Here is a 22,798-nt window from a genome sequence, read left to right as displayed (position 1 = left end):
ATGTTTGCTTTTGGGTTTAATACCACCTTAATATAACGAGCTCTGGTTCCCAAGTTTTACTTGGGGTAAGGTTAGTTAAGACATTTAATGACTTAACATTAGGCTTTGTATACCCAGCATATACCTACATGTTTTGAGTATATTGTAGTTAATAACCCGTGAGTCTGGTCTAGATTTTGCTGACACATAGCTCTTGTAATTATATGTGTGAAGTACATTCTTTAAATGTATATTTCTGATATTTATCTATTGTTAAGAAATATCTAAGTTTGTCATAGAGTGCAGGGATCCATGAACTGCCACTGTAACAGAAGCTCTTACATTTTAACATCCCTTCCATGGAAATGAACTGGCCATAACCAATCCTGACGGAATCCAACAGATGAAGCTTGAGCAAAGGTGGGGCAATCTAGAGTTTGCTCCAGGATTTCTTCTGATATTGAAAGCATTCATCATTGCAGAATGAGATTTCCCATTTGTTGCAAATTCTCTGTGCAACCTGATCATGAGAAGAAGGAAAGTGTTAAGTCCTTTGGGTGAGTCATACAGGAAACTGTGGCATGCAGTATATCCCAGTTCTAGATGTGATGACCAAGTGTTTTCAGACCTGATCTAAGGATGGATTCACACTTGAGCGAAAAAACTTAAAAAATCAATTGTTCGCTATCGTGCCTGTTCATACCTGATGACACGAACAGACATCATAGAGAACAACTGATTTTTTAAGTTGTTTTTGGAGCTTCGAGCTTCAAGCTACAAGTTACAAATTGCTCAAGTGTGGATCCAGCCTTTCACAAACTGGGGTCTTTTTGGCACCTACCTACCAGTATACCATTCTATATGTGGAAATAAATCAAGGCACAACTGATGGCTAATGAATGAAATCAATCCGCACTAAATCTGCATTTTATTAAGTCCACCACAATAAGAACATTACAGGTACAAAGGTTGATGCGTTTCGGCTTAGCAAACCTTAGTCATAACCTATACAGTAACATGGAACATAGAGAATGCATATATATGGTGGGTAGGACAAGCTTCACCAATTAATTGGCCAGTTAAGCAAATAGTGATGGAAAATGGCAACAGCTGAGATGGACAGCCCAAAATTCATATATCAATACATTTAAAAAAAGAAAATATGACATTATATATGTAATTAAGAGGGCAGAGAGGGAGAAAAAATATATATCTTAAACTTTAACCAACATATATAACCACAAAATGTCAGAGAAACCTCAAAGGCTCCATGCACACTGGGAATTTTGATAACACTGGTAACATTAGCTGTGTAAAGTCACATTAAAAATGTGAGTTTTTCAGCTTTTATTAGCATTTTTGCATTAGAGATTAGCGGCGTTTTCAATTTTCAGCAATTTTTTTTATTAAAAAGACGGCCAAAAACTCTGGTTTTCGGCGTTTTACCATGTTTTTCAGCATTAGAGTGTTTTTACAGCTAAAAAACTCCTCTAGTAACCCACTAGTTGATTACAGTCTATGTGTGCATGGACACATAGAATAACATGCTGGGGATGTTTGCTGGCTGTAGAAAAAACCAAAGTCAAAAGCCAAAAACAGTAGCTGTAAAAATGTCAAGTGTGCATGAGGACTAATGCAAATGTAGTTCCAGATCCCATCTCATATTTAACCCTTGAGGGAATCTAGTCTGTAATTTAAAAATCCTCCAAGCCTCTTCCTCTCCTTCTCGCCCCCTCTAAAAGATCAAGACAGCCTCCCTGTGCCTCTGAACCTGATGTCTGAGAGATCACCTCCTCCACAATCTGTAAAATGGCGGGATACATTTCAAAATGTGCTTAGCATTAGGATTATTAGTGTCACAGAAATGCTCTCCAATTCTGGTTCGTAAGAAACGTGTGGTATACCCTACATACTGTAGTTTGCAGGAGATACACGTGATCAGATAGATCACAAAACTAGTCCCACAGTTTATATATTGTTATATGGGAAACTCTTCCACAGATGTCAAAGAACAGTAGGATTTCCCTATTACACTTAAAGGGCAATATCTGCAAGTTTTCTTATTATAGGGAGAATTGCCTGTGCAAGTTAACCAGGTGGGTTGATGCCTCTTAGAGGAAGAAAGAAAAAGGCTAGGTGACAAATGAGTGCCTAAAGTGGGTGCCCAACGACTGGAAAAACGACAACCTTTTTGTAACACTGTATGCAAACTCTTATCTGTAACTACAACTACAACTGATGGACAAACATGAATTGCATTAACATGTAGGGTGATCAAAGGGTTAAGTGTGTGCTGTTTTGCTGTGTTAGTGCTTTCAACTGTAAGCACACTACTTTCCATGGCTCTGCTATGCAGAGCCATGCAAAACAGTGTGCAGGAGCTGACAGGTGAGACAACTGTATTGTGTACTCAATCACCGGATGCTGGTGAGTAATCACTGGCCGGGATCCAGTGACTGACAGCCAAGGCCTCAAATGGCAGCGCGGGTAGGGCGTGCACGCCCCCTACCCGGAAATGCGAAATCACGTATATATATACGTGATTTTGTGCACCCATGCCGCCCTTTAGCAGTATTACTGCTATAGGGCAGACGGGAAGTGGTTAACCCCTTCCTGCCCAGTGCCATTAGTACAGTGTCAGTGCTTTTTATTAGCACTGATCACTGTATTGGTGTCATTGGGGATGTCAGTGACACCAAGTCAGTTCCCCCCAGTGTCAGAATGCCTGCTGCAGTTCTGCAGTCCTGCTATAATTTGCTGATCGCCGCCATTACTAATAAAAATGTAAAAAAAAATTTCACTATATATACCACCATTTGTAAACACTATACCTTTCAAGTAAACCAATTAATTTACACGTATTGGGAATTTTTTTTAGCAAAGACATGTAGCAGAATACATTTTGGCCTAAATTTATGACGAAATTTAACTTTTTAATTTTTTTTACTGGAGATGTTTAATAGCAAAAAGTCAAAAATATTGTTTTTTTCTCAAAATTATTGGGCTTTTTTTTATAGTGCTAAAAATAAAAAAATGCAGAGGCAATCAAATACCACCGAAAGAAAGCTCAATTTGTAAGTGCAGTGTTGCATGACTGTGCAACTGTCAGTTAAAGTACCGCAACGCCAAATATGGCCTGATCAGGAAGGGGAGTAGATCCTCTTGAGGGCAAGTGGTACTGTATCAGGTATTAAAGGAACCCAGAACTACAAGGCAATTGTGCTAACAATGAAACCATCATATTGCCAATTGGTAAAAGAAAAACAAAATCACATATCCAGGTAGTTATGAGACAACTGTTAAGACAAGGAGTACATATAGTGGAGAGGTTTTTCAGAACACAAATTGCAGGATCTTTGTGAGAAAAAGCAATTTTAAGAAAACAGCTGATGTTTCACGACATATGGTGAGCTGTCTGCAATCTTCCTGTGAAACAGAACTGCTAAATGACTGTGTCTGTGCGCTGTCAAAGCAGACAAGATGAAACCTGCATTAAGACAGCGTGCTGGAAATCCCACTGATTATCCAGATAAAAGCTTGGTTCTTATGAGAAATGTAACACTGAGCCGAATATGTTTGTTGTAACAACATTTCATCTAGGCAACCCTATTTTTAATAATATAAGGTAGTGATCTGTGATTTCTGTTTCTATTACTTTTAACATACCATGCATGTAAATATAATTTAAATCCTTGTTTTTTTTTTCACTTGTGTCTTATATCTGCATCTGCATTTATACTAGGGTAGCACAGCCATGTTTAGGAAATGCTCAAAAAACACAGGTGCCATTCATTGTTAAAGGCAACCCAAAGACACCAAGAGGCATGTACAGGGGTTGGACAAAAAAATGGAAACACTACATGATTGCAGGTGTGAAAGTGGCGACATGCATTTAGTTGAAAGCGGAAGTGATGTAACACTCTTCTACATCCGCTGTGGGATGAGACACCTAACTAATAGCCTCACTTTCGTCATTCACTGCGTGCACTGCTAATAATATGGAGTCATGTCAAAGCTTACTGAGTTTCAAAGAGGGCAAATTGTTGGTGCCGCTTAGCTGGTGCCTCTGTGACTGAAGTTGCTAATTTATTTGTCGTGTCATGAGGTACAGTATCAAAGCCCTAAATATGCGGGTGCAATTTACAGCACACCCTAATTATGGTAGCATAATTATTAATATGGAATTTATGTACTGTACCTTGCTAAAGAACATCATTTTTATCACGTTGTTATGTGTAAAGTTCTGCTTTGATGTACATACGCTGCTTTTATACTCCACAGTTCTCCATTGTATATACCCTACTATAGAGTAATGATCCTGACATTTTCTCAGACTCACATAGCATGATTGCTTTCATTATCACAAACCCCTCTAAGCCAAAATGGCCACACTCATGCTAGTCATCCTAAAAGTAAAGAGGCACTACACTGATCACCAAGGTAGGAGGGACCTTATCTACTGACCAGCCTTGTAAAGAGGTGCTGCACTTACTATCAATTTAAGTTAGTGCTTCTCCATTGACAACCAATGTCCAATCTAGACATATCAGCTCTGGCTCCCCAATGTCAGGAAGAAGAGGGAGTCCGAACAATGGTTGAGCTATGGGACCCTATGGATGACATCACTACTCCGAGACAACTGCTGTCGAGTGCTCCCTTTCACAGAGATGGTGAAGCTGCCGGATCACATGACCGGACCAGAGAGTATTAAAAAAAAGGTAAGTACACAGATTGTTTTAATACAGTGTATGCAGGATAGGTAGGAGGGGGAAGGAGGGACCATTTTTAGGAATAATTAGCATTAGTCTTTACTACCACATGGACATGTAAAGGAATAAAATAAGTGTATCACCCTCCTAGACAGAAGTTAGAATAGTATAGCTGTGTTTCTCATCTTAACAGAGAGATGTTAGGTAAATTCTGTTTGGCATTCTGCTTAACAGAGTGCAGCAATTGATTAGTCAGGACTGCTCATCATGCTCTGGGGATGTTTGAGTTTTCTTTGAACTCCACTTGCCTTCTGGAAGCCATAAGAGCCTTCCAGAACATAGGCAGGTGATAGGCAAATGAAAAGTATGAATATGTATACAGCCCTAGGCAGTTATAAAGAAGGGTATCCCCGTTGCATGCTGGGAGCTGGAATTTATCTTCTGAGAGTACATGGGCTCAGGGTCTTTCCTGGAGAGGATTACACCATGCCAGGCTGGAGGCAGGCTTGCCTCACCTGGCAACTGATGCCATGTGGCCTCAGGTGGGCCGAGGGCCTGAAGTAGGAGAAGGGATGACCCCTAGTTCTTCAGCACGCTGACTGAGGGGAGCTGTCTGACAAAGATCTTTCTGGTATCACTGGAGGGTGTCACTAGGAAGACTGGAAGGAGGCTACCATTCTGTCCTTGGGCCTGGTGAGTACAGACACAGAGATCTTGGGGATGTGTGTTTTCTCTACCCCTCTGGTGCTTTATAGTCAACGTGGGTCTAAGAAAAGGGAACACTGTCTAGTGTTCTAAAGAGCTCTGTCCATTTACTCTTTACTGCACGGAACTGTGTTCTAACTAGAAGTTACTGTTACTGTTATAGCAAAGGAGAAGTCTTTTTACCTGCTTAAGCCAGGACTTCACCTAAAGCTCAACGAAAGTCCAGATACCAGATTACAGTCCCCAACTGTAATTAGCTCTAATTCTGGAGTATCCTACTAAATTCCCCATCCGTATCCTCAGTTCTACAATAAAAATACAAAAAAACAACAAAAAATGCAACACAAATACAAAAAACAACATCCCCTAGACTAGTCATTGGAGACAACGAGTGAAAGTGTGTCCACGCGCACCTTTCTATAGGAAATAACTTGTGCCTGGCTGCGGGGAGAAGATAGGGGAGACCCGGGAAAAAATACAAAGAGCTGCTACGGAGTAGCGCTACATATGACTAGCTTAAAATTCTCAGTGTTTTCCCATGCAAGTGCTGCAGGTGGGGTTTACACCTGGCCATAGAAATGAATTACTCTATGGCCCTGTACTTATGTAAACGCAAAAGCAATGATACTTAACAGCGCATGCGCACACAATTTGTTTTTTCAAACATGCAGTTTCTTGTTTGGGAAGTACATTTTACACTGATGCACACAGGATTGTAAGCTCCACCTGCAGCACCTTGGACATGGAAAAACACTGGGAATTTTACACTACGCAAATTTTATGCCTGCAAACATCCGTGACATATAGCTTAAGGAAGACTCAAACCAATTTTTAGCTTTATCTGTATTCAATGTGCAGAAAAGCACTCAAGATGGCATAGTTTACTACAAGTAGACTGAGGTTCAATTTAACTGTGCCACAGCAAATATCCAGCACTTTTCTTTAGTGTGGCCACGGATGCTCCAGATCATTCATAATCCTAGGAATGCTCCAGGTCAGAGAGGTTTCACACAACTGTCTAGTTAACAGAGCAGTACTATAAACATAGTTAGAGTATGTGGAAATTTGAATTTTGATAACATTTTCTAAACTTTGCTAAATTAAAATGCCTATTGAAGAAAAGTTTCTGAATCTGGATTCATATGCTAGCATTGTACATTTCCACCCCCACCCTTCCATCAAAATCCTCAGTACAGTAAAATATTACAGATGAAGTGCAGATTCAGGATTCTGTGATCTGTGTTACATGTTCCACTTTATACACTTTGCTGTATGTTATGTTCACCATGCTTATCCACTGTATTTGGTATATTTCCTGTCACTGTCTGTTGTCCCTCCTCTCACCTACCAGTTGGTGGATTGTCTTCATTTTCACTGACCCTTCTGTGCCCAAATTGGCAGTTTTTTACAGACGAAGTAAAGATTAATTTATACAGAAAAATGAGAACATCTGGGTTCCTCGTTTCATAAGGCACGTCACGTTCCATATCACAAAACTGAATCAGCATCACACATCCATTGCTCACGTTGAGTCATCCAGCTAACCTCCCCAAATGTTCTCAAATATATTAGGTCACCTTCCACCTGTGTGTGTGATCTTACAGAAAGGAAGGTTTCATTCATTAGGTGCTTCAATTGTCTAAGTTTAATAGGGTTAGGTTTCCAGGTGTATGAGTATCTTAGAGCAGTGTGTAGCTGTAGATAGAAAAACAGACATATTGTATATTTTTCTGTAAAAAGAGATGTCTGCTGCCATGTAGTTGCAGGCAGAATATATACCATTTATTTTGTCCTGGAAAACATGGTGGAGGACAGTACTTTTGATGGAAAAGTGTTGATGGTGTATGTCCACAAAACGAGGTTGATGATGGATTGATCTGTTGCCTTAGGCTGGATTCACACTTGAACAATGTGTAGCTTGTAGCTTGAAGCTCCAAAAACGCTCAAACTTAAAAAATCGGTTGTTCTCTGTGGTGCCTGTTCATTCGATCAGGTGTGAACAGGCACCACAGAGAACAATAGATTTTATTAAGTTTGAACATTTTTGGAGCATCGAGCTTCAAGCTACAAATCACTCAAGTGTGAATCCAGCCTTGGCAGATTAATCTGCTGGTTGAGGGTGCCTGTGTCAGCATGTAAATTACTCGCCAGTGCCAGTGGTGCAGTACCAGAGGAGAGTTTTGTCTCAAAGCTGGTAGATTGGACACTGCAATCCCCAGTGACCTTCCATGGCCATCTTGGATGGGGCAGCCCTTATAAAAATTGGGGACCCTACCGGAATTTGGTGAATGGACCAAGCAGGGACAGGAACCTGCTTGTTAGGGATAGAGATTTAGGCCAGCTATACACAAATCAAATCTCAGCCAGTTCAGCAGGGACTGGCCGAAATTTGATCCATATGGGCAGACTGGTTGTACTGAAGTCAGTCCATCGATCTACTTCATTACAAGCAGCCTGTTGGATTTTTTTTTGCATGCGATTACTACCGGTGGCTATAGCCTCTATTGGTGATCATTGTGTTCTGCCAGCAGGGAAGGTTCCCTGCTGGCTGAACACAATAGCACTGCGAGAGGGATTTCCCCATCAACACTGACTGGCTTGATGGGGGAATCAAGCAATTTTCTTTCCTTTGACCCATGGAAGGAACCGACAACCAATATAGGGAGGACTACTATACTCTATATGCCATGCTGTATGTTACATGCAGTGGACAACTGCAAACTGAATGCTGTACTTTTCGTTACATGTTTTGCACAGCCACACTGTGTACACTGTGCTGTATATTACATTATCTTGACTTCTGTAAACTTTGCTTTCTCTAAACCAATGCTGTATTGTGCATTACATGCTCCAGACCACTGCACTCTTTATGTAATGCTCCAAGGCACAGATTCACTCTGTATGCCCTGCTGCATATCACATAGTTTGGATTTTTGTCCTTTATAAGACATAGGGGTTGATTTACTAAAAGTGGGGAGTGCAAAATCTGGTGCAGCTGTACACAGTAGCCAATCAGCTTCTACCTTCAGTTTGCTCAATGAAGCTGATAAAAAAGAAGCTAGAAGCTGATTGGTTTCTATGCACAGCTGCACCAGATTTTGCAACCCAAACTTTGTGATGCATGTTCCAAAGTATTGAAGGCTGCACTCTGTATGCTGTAGTGTACATTACATTTTCAGGATTGTTCTATTCTGTATGTTATTCTGTACATACAGTAACATACTGCAGACCACTGTATCCTATACGTTGTGCTGCATGGTACATAATCTGGCCCAGTGCACTCTGCATATAAATGCTGCATGTCTCATACTGCAAATGAGTGCTCTACGCAGTTTTGTATGTTACATACCATAAACTACTGTACCCTATACATTACAGGTTACATAGTCTGGATTGCCACATTCTGAATTTTTTTTAAAGAATTCAATATTACACCGATCAGCCTTAACATTATGATGACCCATAAAATATTTAGTAAGTCCTGCTTTTGCTGCCAAAACAACCCTGACCCTATACCTCTGAATGTATGCTGTGGTATCTGGTACCAAGCTGTCAGTAGCAGATCCTTTAACTCCTGAAAGTTGTGAGGTGGGGCCTCCATGGATCGAACTTGTTTTTCTAGCACATCACATAGATGCTTGTTTGATCGAACTTGTTTTTCCAGCACATCACATAGATGCTTGTTTGGACTGAGATCTGTTAAATTAGGAGGCCAAGTCAATACCTTAAACTTGTTGTTGTGTTCCTTAAACCATTCTTGCACCATTTTTGCAGTGTGGTAGGGCGCATTATCCTGCTGAAAGAGGCCATTGCCATCAGGGAATTCAATTTCTATGAAGGGGTCATTTTGGTCAGCAACAATGTTAAGGTAGGTGGTGCATGTCAAGTAACATCCACATGAATGGCAGGACCCCAGGTTTCCCAGCAGAACATTGCCCAAAGCATCACACTGCCTCCTCCAGCTTGCCTTCTTCCCATACTTCATCCTGGTACCATCTCTTCCCCACATAAGCGACACACACACACCTGGTCATCCACATGATGTAAAAGAAAACAGGATTCATCAGAGCAAGCCCCCTTCTTCCATTTTTCAGAGGTCCAGTTCTGTAGCTTACGTGCCCATTGTAGGTGCTTTTGGCTGTAGACATGGGTCAGCAAGGGCACCCTGACAAGTCTGTGGCTATTCAGCCCCATACACTACAAACTGCAATGCCCATTTATTCTGCTTTCAACACATCAACTTCCGGTACAACATTTTTACTTGCTGACTTTCACATGCCACTCTAACAAGATACTCAGTGTCATTCACTTAACTTGTCAGTGGTCATAAAGTTATGACTGATTGTGTATATGCCATTTAATGAATGAGACTACTTTTTTAAGTTAAAAAATAAATAAACTAGAACTCCAGGCAGATATTCAAAAATGTTCTTTAATCCTGTAATTAATTCACTAGATAATGATTAAGGCCCAGTTCACATCATAGAAATGCAGTCTGGATGCATACTGGATGTGTTTCTGTATGTGCGTTTTTGATGTGTTCCAGTTCATTTTTTAATGCATTTTTATGTGGTTTTGATGCGTTCAAGTTAATTTTTTCCCCTCTCTTTTTCTTCAACTTAAATAAGAACATGTGCATTCTTTTTCGTCAACTTAAATGACAGGTGCATTCTGGTGCATTTTTGGTGCACTCCAGTGTGTTTTTGATGCGTTTTACTGCTTTCCTCTACAGTTCAGTGCAGGAAAAAAAATTTTTTTCTGGAACTGGAATGCACTGGAGCTGACCGCGCTGGTGTGAACTATGCCATGTAACCAACTATAAATGAGTTTTTGATGCAGAAAAAAATGCACTGGACTACATGTGGTGTGAACTGGCCCCAAACGCATTTCTACTTACAATACATATGTACCAGTTTTGATATCAGCCTATGCACTGCAGTAAAAGAGAATGAGGGATAGCACTCTAATCCAATCAGGGCTTTACACAGTGCTTGTCAGTCAAGCACTGAATGATCCTAGCAGTTGTGAATGTAATGGCTACGTCCCTTCTCCATATCGCACATACTCCCATATGCAGGTTCACATAGTGGCTTACACTGACCCCACAGATAAGTCAATGTGTTTGATTTGTTGAACAGTCTCCTGTGGTAATGCCACCAGCCCTCTTACATGGAAGACTGTTCCTCAAGTACACTTTGATATTTGCCTGTGGGCTCAATGTGATCTGGTTAGTGATCTTACATCTAGGATTTTATGTGTGATGGAGGAGAGGCCCGTCTATCATATTCACTACTGCTGGTATCAAACTACCTTTACCACAAAAGGAGGGACAGCTGAAGCTAGAGAGGAAGTGTTGCATACTAACTGTGTAAGCACGGTTTCAGGAGAAGAGAGTAAAACAAAGAACTCATCAATTGCTGCTCCTTCACTATCTAATCAGGAGGCTGGAGAAGCAGGAAGCAGGAATGCATATATGAGCAGAAACCGTTCTCTCCTTTAGTATTAGTGAGTACAAATACCATGATTTTGGGAACATGGTGAAGATCTCTTTACTCTGCTGCTATTCCTTCATTGTCCAATCAGCAGGATAGGGAGGAGCAGAATACCTGCCTTCAGCAGCCATTCCTTTCTATAGTCACCCACCAATTGGTATGTACGATTACCATGATATTATTTTTTATTTTTATTTATTACAGTTACTTATATAGCGCCATCAGTTTATGCAGCACTTTACATATATATTATACATTCACATCAGTCCCTAACCCTCGAGGGGCGTAAAATCTAAGGTCCCTAACTTACATTTATACATATACATAGTATGGACAATATAGACAGGAGCCAATTCACCTACCAGCATGTCTTTGGAATGTGGGAGGAAACCCACGCAGGCACAGGGAGAACATGCAAACTCCAGGCAGGTGGTGCCGTGGTTGGGATATAAAGAGAAAAGCGTACCAAACTGCCACAAAGCGGATACTTGTAACTATAAGTTAGGGGCATATAACTGAGATACAAAGATATGACTTTTGCCTGGGACTTCACATAAAGTATAACTTAAGGCAAAGCTTTTTTTTTACATTTAGATAGAGTGGAGATGGATTAGAACACTTATCAGTAATTATTGCTGTCTGTGTCCCCGTTAGGGAGATTCACACTCTCTATTTGTTCTGTTTTCCATTGTCATTCAAAGTGAAAGTAAAAGAAAATCTCACATTTTGGGCTGTCCCCAGAAAAGTAATAGATGGGAAATCTTCCAATGCAGACACTAGTTCTGGTGAACTGGGAGGGGGTCCCCAAAAAATTCCCCTAATTTGCAGGGATTTCCTCTCACTTCCTGTTTGGCTATTGGACAGGAAGTAAAGAGAAATATCTGCGATGGGACACAGATGGAAAAAAAAATCTGACAGGGGTTATAACCCTCCCTTTCTTTATCCAAAATGAAAATAAAAATGTTGCCAATAGTTTTACTTTAAATTATTTTATTTCTTATGAACATGTAGTGCCCAATAGGTAAATAGGATTTGTTTTTTTTTTTTAGTTAGAGGCTTGTTAGAAGCCTGGGATGAGTCAGCTTTGGAGTGAGATAGGGAGCTTACCTCAGAACAGGCTGGGAGGGTGTATAGGTCAGGGCTTCTGGAGCCCTTCCAGACACTTTCTGGAAGAGGGGCATAGGAGGGGAGGAGGCCCAGATTTGCATGTGTAGGGGAACTTAGCCAATCCCTAGGCAGGAGGCATGGTGGCCATGGGCAACCCTTAAATATGACAGAGCCTGTGCAACAAGGGGAGTTGGGTGGAAGATGGACTGAGGGGAGACTGGAGCCTGGGAGGGGGCCCCAGGTAGGGGAGCCTACCTACAGGCTGGTTACTAGACAGAAGGATCTCCACCATGCCAAGTCTCCTAGGGAGGACAATCCTGTCAACAGGGAAGGAGCCAGCCCAGCTAATAGGACAGGACAGTGTGAGTACTTCTACACCCCCTGTGCCAGATAAAGGGAGAGAGGGGTCAGGTGAAGACCCAACTAGTTCTCATCCGGGACTACTTAAGTAAGTGGCAGATCTTGGAATCCCTTGCCCAGGGATACCCTCAGTGCAGCCGGTGAATGAGGAAAGATTCACCTGGGGTCTGAGAGGTACATCAAGGGGACTTCAGTGTTCCTTAAAGAAACAATGCTGTTTTTACTGATCCTCAATTTTGTACAGTGTACAGTTTGCTAAGAAGTTTGTCCTCAGGTTTGCAGTTCCTTGGCCATCCCATATACCCTTAGACCCAATCCAAGTTGTTAACCCCTCAATAAAAACAACAAAAAAAATCTCAAGGACTGGTTTACTGACTCTGTGTGTTATGATGTGGAAAATGTGGATGTTGCCTGGACATGCAGAGCTTGGAGGGACCCAATCAAATTCAGTGGCTCTTGCGGGGGTGGCGCTACAAACATGTAAAAGTATTTCTTTTATTTTTGCCCGGAGTTCCTCCCTAAGATTGACAGACACTGTACTAATAAGGAACTATGCTACTACTACTACTATATGGAACTACTATACGAAGTGGTGTGTCTATATCAACTGTAAATATAAGAGACTTCTCTTTTTTGATTTAAAAAATGGGAAAAAGAATTTTAAACATCATAAAACCATTTCTAACACATATCCCTAGACAGATTAAATGGGTAGAGTTTTAAAATGCAATTGGATACATTTCCTTACTTTTTAATTTTAGCGGTTAGGAATAAATATGATAATGTCACACATGACTCTTTGGCAGTCGTTTCCATGACCAGCCAAAGATACTCCCTTTTCATCAAGTCAAAAGCTTTGTATCTGCACAGGCTTTGACTGCATCACCAAAGTTATCATGCTGTGAGGAATATCTTAGAGAACAAGTGCCCAACATTGAAATCAGTTGTGTATGTATAAAGCCTGTTTGATCAGGTTTTACACAATATCCCTTGTGCATTGTTTTACTCAACTCAAGACGTTCTAGGCATTGTAGTCAAAGTATTGTAATGTTGGACAGTCTGTCACTGTATAAAGATGCAGATAGTGCCTATATTAGCAGGGAAAGGGTCCCTGAACAGTTGTAAAGCTGACTGGAGACAGATGGGTTCTGCCCCAAAAGAGAGTATTCTCTAGTCAGTCATAAGCAGTGTGAAGCCTGACATATGGGTAGTGCTTGTGCAAGCCTGTGTGGCCTGTACAGACACACTGCCAAGCCAGACTGACGTCTGAAATTTGAAATTGCAAAGTGACAGAGGTTGTCCATGTTCGAACAGACCAACATGTCTGAGCTATAGTTAACAACTAGCAGTCTGTGTGTGAGTAGACTACAGATTTAGTCAGGTGTCTGAAGGATCCAGTCAAGCAGAGAGGGTGAGGCCGGCCATAAATTATGCAATTTTCTTTCCTGCAACCATGGGTTGCAGGAAAGAAAATCGCTTCTGCAGCACTACCCCCTTGGGGGTTGCTGTTAATTTGGGTCTCCCTATAGGCCTGCACAGCCAGCTATAGCTGCTGGCAATAACTGCATGCTAAAAATCGGATATGTTGGTTATACCCAAGTTGATCCATCATACAATTAGCCTGCCCATACATGGATTGAATCTCACCCGATCCCTGCTGAATAGGCCAAGATTCGATTCATCTATGGCCAGCTTGAGCCTGGGTATCTCTGTCCTAAAGAGCAGTGATGAACTCAGGTGTCCTTGGATTTGAACCCAATTATCTGCGGATGGGGCATTCTCTGCCCCGCAGCTGCACACATAAATGCTTCTTGTATATGGCGGTTCATTACTACCAAGGAGAAATAGAGAAAGCTGTGCTTCAAAATGGCCAGGAGGCTGAACGATGTTTGTGTTCCTTGTTATGCTAAACAATGCTTGAACTTTGTGTTGCATTGACAATTGGGTGAATAAACGTGGGCAAAAAGGCCCTAAGAAGCATTCTGTTGAATTGACTGAATCCTTGAAAAACTCTTCATTTAAAATTAAAGAGGAATTATCTGTATAGATAATTTATACGTATGTACATTGGTCCCTTGTGACGATACCACCCTTCCTCTCCACCTAGTCTAAACAGAAAACACTTTGCATTCTCTGAATGGTGTCCGTGCCAAGTCACTGACCTCCTGTGTTCAAAATGCAGCAGGGCAATCGCTCAGCGCACGGCCCAAAAGCAAGTGGAGATCACTGGAGTAATGGTGTTTACTTCAGTGATTTCCAGCTTCGAGGGGCATTATCCAGGTACAGTATATGCATAGTTACATTGGTCCAAGCCAGATGTATGTATCAGATACCCATACCTGGAATTCCTCTTTAAACCTCACAGTACATACAAAAAAACTTTCAAGGATCCCAAACGTTGCTAGTTCTACAGTATGTTTCAGGAGTAGTGGCCCTTTAACTTTAAAATATTGCTTCTCCACTGTACACTTGCAATATAGTTACATTTCTTTGGCACTAACAGTTTTTTTTATAACGATGCACCCTTAAAAACTTTTTATTATGATATCCTTTGTATTTCATAGAGGTTATTATTGCATTATATTAAATAAAGTTGTATGTTCAGTTTGCTGACTTAAAAGCGTTGCTGAACTTGTGTGTGTCTCTGACCTAAATCATATACTGAAACAGAGTTAGGAAGATAGTGCCTCTTTGTTACATCCAGGCTTCGCTTTGACTAGAACCCATTCTGGGCAATTCATTTTTGTTCCTGCTTTTGAATTAGCTCCCTGACTGGTTCTGCTCAGCAGGTCTAGAATTCCACCCAACAAAGGACAGGTCTGCAAAGTAGGTGAATCTTGTAATGATTGCATATCACAGCTACAACAAAGGAACTATCCAGGGGACAGACTGGAGCAAATACTCAAATTCCTCTGTAATTAGTACATTGGATGAATCCAAATGATAAGGATTTCAAAGCAGAATGCAAATGAGAGGCAGTAAAAACTGCACTGGACGTTAATATAACTGAGATGGAAAGTTGCAACTAAAAGACTTGCTGGCAGCTGCAAATGCAGATCCAAAACCTATGGATGTAAATTCATTCTCCACGTACAGGGGGTGCCAGCAGGCATTTTCCTTGAGCACTGAGTACTTCCCAGATGCTGAGGACCAATATGGAACTGAATACTTAATCCACATAATCCATTAGCCAAGCACTTATATGCTTGTATTATGTACTGTAGATGGATTGAATGGCATGCTATATCTGTTTGGAAACATGGAGGGCCCCTATCTACAGTTATTCCTGATCTCAATTTGGCTACAATTAGAAACTACAATTTTTGATTTCACCCTAGCACCCTTGAGATGCAACCTGGTATTATGGTTCAGTTGTTCCAACACTGACATGCTGGACAGAATGTAGCATTAAACCACACATATCCTGGAAGTGCTCTGGCATCTAATATTCATGTGTATGTGTATTCATGTATATGAGGAAATTTTCAGCTCTGCCTAGTATATAGCAGCATCTGATTGTGAAAGCAGGGATTGACAAGTTATAGAATGCGGATGAGAGTTCTATACAGAAGGTCTTGCAAAAAGAGAATGGGGGGTAGCTCCCTATGAATTATAGAATATATCAGTTATTTCTTGATAAAGATGCAATATTGCCAGGACCCACTGTGATCCTTGTATGTGGGTAAGTTCTGTGAATGCCTGGTACTTTTATCCTTCCTGCTCCTATCAGAAGAAAGTATCAGGCTTGCTTGAAGGGAGATTTATTTTAACAAGATGAGAAATTTCCCCATACAATGAAAAGTGCATTGCAACCTGACAATCATAAGCAATGCCCGAAATTGGGAGTACTTGATTTTATTAATCTGTTTGTCAGTCTAGGTTGCTCATAAAAGCACTTTAGGGGATCAATAGGAATTATAAAGCTATTTCTGACCTTCTAGAATGTGGAGACACTTATCAAATTGGTGCTGATGCTTAATTTTTTAGTGGAGAAAAATAGAGGATCCAAAGTACCACTAATGTGTTGTTGGCAGGATGGATCCTAACGCTCAGGGTCCAATGATGGTCAGATATCTCCCAGCTTGCAGAAAACTGCAGACTTATATTGTAGAGAATGCCAACTACAAGCAACCCCAGCGAGAGAACACTACTTAGAGTAACACCCACAGTTCAGTCTTGGCAGAGAGGCAGCAGGTATAGATTCACAGACAACATCTGTCTTCAGTGGGTGGAAGGCAGCCTGGGCCGTTTGGTCCCAAATGGGAGGCTACAGCACAAGAATGGGAATCACTAGTCTGTCCCTATTCATCAGGAAGCTTTCCCAGCCACTATCACTTTCCCTGACAGGTGGGTGCTCTTTCCCTACTCTAGTCACTTTCCCAAAATGCACACCAAAACCCGGGTGCAGGGACTTATAAAGGCTCCGCTGACCCAAGTTGGGATCACTTGGATTCAGTGTATACTACCAGAATGCTGCCTTCAGGGTCCAGGAAACCATAGAGAAACCATGTTTCTCCTGACTTCCTCTTCAGGCTGCAGTACCGCTCTGGTTTCTCGCCACCTGCACTGGAAATAGCAGACTGCACCTGCTCATCTTCTCCCTGTCTATTGACATGGACAAAATTATCAAGCCAGAAAGATGCTCCTGTTCATGGATCCAATACCTGGTTCTGGTGCCTAAAGGTACCCATAGACATTAGATACAACATTTTTACCTTAAAAACCCTCCAATAGGTTTCTCAGGGGAGAAAATTAAAGGACAGTCCAGAAAATCTTGCCTGGACTCTATATTCTTTTCCAAGATTCTCCCCGGACCTCCTCCATTCCATATACAGGAAAGCTTGTATGAATGGACATTGGAAAACATTTATGAAAGCCATTGCATCTTAGATAAGCAGTTTGCATACAAGTTAGCAATAAACCTTTCATCTACTTTGTGACTAAAGAGACTGCTGTAGTTTTGTGTGATTGCCTCCTTCCTCTGTAGTCCTGCAACTGCAAACATTCATTTAGCTACGAAATGTAACCTCAGACCACCCTTTAAATGCGTGCAGATAGTTTAATTTTCATAGTGGCTAGTTTATTATGAAAAACTCTTACAAAAATAAGTTTGTCCCTAAATTGCATTTTAAATAAAATAAGCAAAGGATGACCAATTGCAATTAAAAGATAGTTTTTACAAATATTCTGAGCATGGAATGCATGCTTGATCATTAAAACAGTAGTAAAGTCCGCCTTGCAACTTTTACCTACAGGTAAGCTTATAATAAAGCTTACCTATAGGCAGGGCTGGTGCTATACTATTTTGCACCCTAGACAAGACCAGCTACTTGCGCCTGAACCCCCCCCCCCCCAATTTTTTTTTTTGAAACAGTAGAAAATATTACATCAACAAAACATGAAACTGCTAGATTTCCTTTAAAAAATAAATGTTGTAAGATTTCACCAGCACCAATATTAAAGACAAAATCAGTGTCACGGATGGACTGTTTCTGTGGCTGGCAGTGGCAGGGTGATAGTTGCAGTGAGTGGAGAATGATGGATCAACACTCTGACTGATCCCAAGCTGGAATTCCCCAGGTAATGAGGGGGAGATAAAACGCTGTGACAACATGCAGCCCATCACACACAGAACACCTGAACTGAGTGATCCCACACAGTGACAGATCCAACACAACACAACACCACTAACACTGACACAGATCATCAGGTCCAGTAGGCACTAGAAGAGTAGGCTTTGGGATTGTGAGGATGTCATCACTCTCTGACACATGGCTCATGTGATGGATGGCCGGCCTGCTGGCCGGGTCACTCTCACACAGATATGAGACATCAGAATCAGACATTACCTTCTTCCGCAGGCACAGATCCGCCTCCACTGATGAATGGGAACAGAAGGGCTGGAACTCCGCAGTAATCAAAAGCCACCAGCCAGTAAGGGACTGAGTCTGAGAGGAAAACTGAAAGGAGCGGCAGCTTAGCTGCTAGACTGGTCTTAGACACCTGGCATCCTCCTCTGTCCTTTCTTCCTCCTGTCTGCCGCCCCTTCCTTCAGCTGGAGGATCATTCATGATGTGGCTACATCCCACACAGAGAGAGTGCCAGCCCAGGTGTGCCTAGGTGACAGTGCGTCCTTGGTGGCTGTCTAGTTTGCCTAGTGGAAGAACTGGCCCTGCCTGTAGGTAAAATGAATGTACATGCTAGCACATTATGGCTTAAACCTGCAGCGTGGACCCTTTTTTTGTTAATGAAATGTAAATGAAATCTAGGCAGATATAAAAGAAAATGCTAGCAGTTATGTATTTATTATAAAATGTAAGTGCCTGAATTTGTTCCAATATCATCTTAGGCACCTAACCTGCTAAGGGGGGCACCTTAAAGCTGTCCATATATAATACAAACAAATTGCACAATCTCGTTTAGACTTGCCAAAACAATGTAATAAGAGGGTCCACGTAAATTACCCTTTAAATTCATATCTAGTCATTTCATATATCACCTGCACTATATTATGATTGGCAAGTTTAAAGGAGAATGTACAATCAGATTATAATGTGTATGCTCAACCCAAGCTGATCAGGCTGTGCGTATATAAGGCATTGATGACTTATCAGTCTGCAGCTACTAATTTACTGTCTGATCATCAGGCTGGGTAGTGTGTTGACCAACCTGTGCTGTTGCTTGTACAGGGGAGGTGGAGAAATAGGCTGTGCTGTCTGGCAGGAGGGATGACATCAGAAAATTAGCTGTATAGAGAAAAAAAATGTTTTGGTAGGTACATGGGGAGGGGCTCTGACGTCACGACATTGCACTGGAGAGGCTCGGTGATCTGAATACAGACACAGGTAGACAGCACTGCAGGAACAGAGGCAGAGCACATTTATGCTGGACTACAATTGTATACTACTGTGCAACTGGCAGCAATAAACCCCCTTTTTGCACAAGGATAAGACACTATGGTCTGTTTGTCTTCCTTTCTCAATTGAACAACACCCTTTGAGCTGATATAAGGAGGACTGGAAAAGGAAACAGCCCCAGGAGGGGAATTGGGAGATCCTCAGAGAGATGGTCAGTATACCCACTCATGAGCAGCTACAGGAGAACAAATATAAATCCACATCCACCTTCTGAGATAATTCAAGAGCATCATTCCATCCCATCTATCCTGGAAGGATAAAAAGTGTATTTGCCTGGATTTATTCAGGCAAATATAGAGGTGAGCACATAGGGAGACCATTAAGCACTCGGCGAGAGGGAACCAAGAATCCACCTGCACATTTATTTTGAAAGACTTTTTTTTTTTTTTTTTTTTTATTGAATATATCATAAGCACGTGCACATAATATATATGTGTTTGCACAATATAAATATAAGGATCACAGTAGAATAGAGGAGTATTTCTGATTTGTATATCACTGTACTTTAATAGGCACTATCACCTTAGGATTATCAGTTATTAATGTCACTTGCATGAAGATTAATATTCACAATGATGTTTTGAGTCACTAGTAATAATTGTTTGATACATGCAGTATCTTGAAAGCTATTCATTAGCACTTTGAAAGTATAAGATATACATATTGGTACATGGGAGCGCGGCACTATCTATTTTGAAAATATTATATATACACTAGCATATGAGTCAGTGCAAGTGCCAGCGAACCTCACGTGAGAAATAAGGACATCTAAAAGTCACATATTGAACACCTCATTTCATAATAGCTCACAAGCATTCACCATTTATAGGTAAAACAATGCGTAATGCTTGTAAGTACTTGAACTGAATACTTAGATGCTGGTCTGCAGGTCAGTTTTATCACTGATTCTGCGATTCCTCATTCTTTGGAGATATCCCAGATAGTCCTACTTCATTGCACGTGTACTTTCAGGGTGTGGACTTAATCTGGGAATACTAGGCCATATATAAGGTTTAGGTGTGTCCATAATTAAACAATGGGATATAAAAAGCAAAAAGATTATTTAATTTCATTTAGTTCATATACTGTACAAACATATGACATTGGTGGGGATTGTTTTTGCAAAAACGACCTAAGTCCTCATGCACACTGGACGTTTTTACAGCTGCAGTTTTTGGCTTTTGGCGTTTATTTCTACAGCTAGTAAACCCCCCAGCATGTTATCCTAGGTGTCCATGCACACATAGACTGTAATCAACGTTTTTTGGCAGGGACGTTTTTTGTCTGGAAAAAACACACAGGACTAGTGAGTTTCTAGTGGAGTTTTTCAACTGTAAAAACAGTCTATGGCAAAACGCAGTAAAAAGCTGTAAATCGCGGCAAACCAATGTTTTTGGACTTTTTTTGACTAGTGTTTGTTTAAGAAAACCCTAAAAAATGCAAACGCGAAAAAGAGCAAAAAAGCCACTAAACGCTAATACAAAAATGCTAAAAAACGCTGAAAAACTCAGCTAATGTTACCAGCGTTATTGAAACACCCAGTGTGCATGGAGCCTAAAGATGAACTGCAGATTTTAAAAATACATTTTGTGTGCCCCCACCCCCTGTAGGATTAAATGCTTGTTTCGTCTGGGAAGGGGATTTGGGGAGTGAAAAATGGAGGTTTATGTACCTTTATTCTCTCTCCCCTGACAGTTGAACCACTACAGTCCCAAATGTGGGCAGGCCTTAGATGTGCTAACATTATAAGCAAGACCACTTGTCCTGTATGGTATGGAACAACATCATCAAGGCAGTGCTGGAAACTGCATCAAACATGCAGCAAGCCTTCTGCTGGCAATACACTGTTAGTTTTTTTTCTTTCAGACTGGACGGAGGAATCTCCACACAGAGACATTGGGGTTGATTTACTAAAACTGGAGAGTGAAAAAATCAACCCCACTGTATTCTGACAGCTGCACCCACCATTGTCAGAGTACACTGATCAGCAGCTGCAGCCACTTGTAGGAAGGTGTCTAAAATATTACTTGTGATTGCCATTTATAGGGTAACTCCTGGTGATTTTTGGGTTAATACATTGCAGTCTGTCTGCCATAAAGGAATGAGAAACAACCAATTCAGGAGGGAGGCAGTGGTAGCCAGAGATGGACGTTTAGTTGGAGAGGTGGATTGGTGGCTCTATGGTCTACCCTTTTAAGTGGCAGGGATCCTACGTTAGGGCCCACTGCGTAGCAAAACCCTCATCTCTATGGGGCCTGGACCACAGGTGTGCGAGTCCTTGTGAAGTATACAGCAGCTTCCCTCCATGCCTTCAGAATGAAGAGTATAGTGTAACGTGCAAAAGAACTGGTGGAAGCAGAGTGTTCAACGCTCCCTCAGAATGCCTTCTTAGTGCGGGGACAGGTGCCAGTGGCAGGTGAAAAGGCATTATCCTTCTGATGTGGGGCCCAGTGTAGTGCATTGGCCTCCGACCACAAGGGGTGCTGACTCACACATTAAAGCAGCACCATTACGCTAAAACTGAAGAAATAATACAAAGTAAACTCACAGCATGTGGTTTCCCTGTGCTGCCTACACACTGATTGAGGAACATTTTCAACAGAAGTGTAAATTTGAATATAGTCATACTTTGGTTCAGCCCAGGTAACTCCAAACTGACACATGAGATCCCGGGAGCCCAAAGCAGCTGTTATGTTTGTTGGATTGGGTATCATTCTAATGTCTTTCTTTCTTGAGAGCTGGCCTGCTGCCTGCTTTGTGGAAAAATTCAGTAAAAAAAACAAAACGTATCTCAGTTGGTATAGTTCCTTTTTTTTTTAAAGTGGAACTACACTGTATCTGAGCACCACAAACCAAATATGCTGTTTAATCTCTTAGATTGTAAGCTCCAAGGAGCAGGGCCCTCCTAACCCTCTTGTATTGAACTGTATTGTCTCCCGTTATATTGTAAAGCTCTGAGCAAACTGTTGGCGCTATATAAATCCTGTATATTAATTCATTGTTACTGTTCAAAGCAAATTCATCCATGCATCCACGTCTCCATGCTTTATATTGCTGAGAAATCACTTTGAAAAATATCTCTTAGCATTTCATATCTTAAGAAAAGGCAGATGGCTCATGTAGCATTAACTTCTTGGAATTCATCTGTCCTTAGCTCAGACATGCAGGCAGGAGGGTGTGCTTAGCTGAGAAAACCCCTCCTCCCCTCCTGAAGACACCTGGGATGTATAACATTGTTTGCCTAGGCCTGGACACCATGAAGTAGCTGAAGAAATGTGAAGAAAAAAAAAGTTGAAAACATGTAAATATGATCTACTTTCCTATCTATTTACTAATACTAGCAGCATAAGAATTAAAATTTGTCAGTGTTGATTGAGAGAGTAAAGTTCCTCTTTGAGCTGGCACCAGTGGTCTACTCCTCCTTTCCCTTTCCATTTCTCATTGTAAGTTTATCAAAGTCTAGACTACAGGTTAAAGTGTAAGTCTAGCTAAAACCCTTTTTTCTTAGTTCTTCAATGAATGGGAAAGG

At 41.2% G+C, this 22,798-nt stretch overlaps 1 long non-coding RNA gene across 1 annotated transcript in view; it reads left to right on the top strand.

Moving 5' to 3' along the window:
• Positions 1-304: 304 nt before the first annotated feature.
• The window catches only part of LOC149445554 (uncharacterized), a 63,894-nt gene continuing 41,400 nt past the window's right edge, over positions 305-22,798 (top strand). The window contains exon 1 of the long non-coding RNA XR_016306394.1: positions 305-536. This is a non-coding gene — a long non-coding RNA (uncharacterized LOC149445554). The remainder of the gene's footprint in view (positions 537-22,798) is intronic.

The sequence above is a fragment of the Staurois parvus genome, unplaced genomic scaffold, assembly GCF_062004578.1.
Source record: "Staurois parvus isolate SC_StPar_1 unplaced genomic scaffold, SC_StPar_1.0 ptg000719l, whole genome shotgun sequence".
Classification (NCBI taxonomy): domain Eukaryota; kingdom Metazoa; phylum Chordata; class Amphibia; order Anura; family Ranidae; genus Staurois; species Staurois parvus.
This window is presented reverse-complemented; position numbering and strand designations above follow the sequence as displayed.